Genomic DNA, 1,589 nt, shown 5'->3' on the forward strand with positions numbered 1-1,589 from the left:
CATGTGATTGTCTAAGGGGAGAGGGGTCCAATGAGCTTGTAGCATGAAGAAATTTTGCCCAAAACAAGGAAGGGGGGTGCTAGGGGAATATACTCCACACACAAACTCATTTGCAAGGCCATTCTCTCTTGGTGAAAGTTGAGGAACACCACCTCCTTCTCCAAGCTTGTGAGAGTGAAAGCCCACACCAACACTCTTGGCTATGGAATGCAAATCCAACCAAGATCCATGCTTCAATGCTTAAGCTTGACATCTTCTCCATGTCCATTACTATGCTATTATGCATGCTAGCAAGAAGAGTACTGATAAGTGAGGAACTATTTCTTTCTCCTATAAAATGTTTCTTCTTCCTCTTCCCTATCCTCATTCCTCGCTAGCTCTCTCCACCTTCGAAGGTGTTTGAGGCCTTGGGACTGAGGCTTGGGATAGTTAATGCTTTCTACAAGTTTATGTTATGTTTGTGATGCATAAGCTTTCCATCTTCATTGCATCACGTAGGTCACAAGGAACACAAAGATTGTATTGTACCAAGTCTCTCTTGATAGGAGAAACTATAATACAAATGCCTACAAGTTTATGTTATGATTGTGAAGCATGAATCTTTCCATGTTCATTGCATCACGTAGGTCACAAGGAGCACAAAGATTGTATTGTACCAGGTCTCTCTTGATGGGAGAAACTACAATACAAATGCCTATTGGAGGGGGGACCGGCTCCATATGAATCCGGTCCTCAACTATTGTCATGTTCTCTAAACTCTCTCTCATGCAAAAGTATTGTTCATGCCAAGTTAACTAAGTACCATGTTTATGTTGCTACCATGAATTAAGTTCACCCCCTATGATCACAAAGTAATGTCTCAAAAGTGCTTCACCTAATTTCCTAATTCCGCTACTCTCAAAGTTCATAGGCCATTTCCATTACATAACGAGAGGCCAAGGATTTGATTGACGACATAGTTTTTTTTAGAGCTTTTCATCGTTGGGGTTTTTTTTAAAAGAGGAGCCACGTGGGTTAACGAGAGGCTAGGGATTTGATTGACGGCGTAGTTTTTTTAGAGCTTTTCATCGCTGGGGTTTTTTTAAAAAGAGGAGCCACGTGGGTTAACGAGAGGCCAGGGATTTGAAATTTCCTCCTACGCTAGCTAGATGATCTGCAGAATATAACCAGGTTTTGAAAGGTCTCCGGTACTCTGTTGTGGTTCTGCCCTGCTTGCTATTGCAAGGGCGAACTACACGGAAAGACTTAATCCCGACCTACTCATGGCCCTCGGCCCCTGCTGCATCGCGTTTCCCTGCGCGTCTGAGGATGTCTGAGAATGCTTTTTTTATTTTATTCACTTGGTAGCTTTTCATCGCTGGGGTTTTTTTAAAAAGAGGAGCCACGTGGGTTAACGAGAGGCCAGGGATTTGAAATTTCCTCCTACGCTAGCTAGATGATCTGCAGAATATAACCAGGTTTTGAAAGGTCTCCGGTACTCTGTTGTGGTTCTGCCCGGCTTGCTATTGCAAGGGCGAACTACACGGAAAGACTTAATCCCGACCTACTCATGGCCCTCGGCCCCTGCTGCATCGCGTTTCCCTGCGCGT

Source organism: Adiantum capillus-veneris, chromosome 20 (genome assembly GCF_014529385.1).
Source record: "Adiantum capillus-veneris isolate H3 chromosome 20, ASM1452938v2, whole genome shotgun sequence".
NCBI classification, from domain to species: domain Eukaryota; kingdom Viridiplantae; phylum Streptophyta; class Polypodiopsida; order Polypodiales; family Pteridaceae; genus Adiantum; species Adiantum capillus-veneris.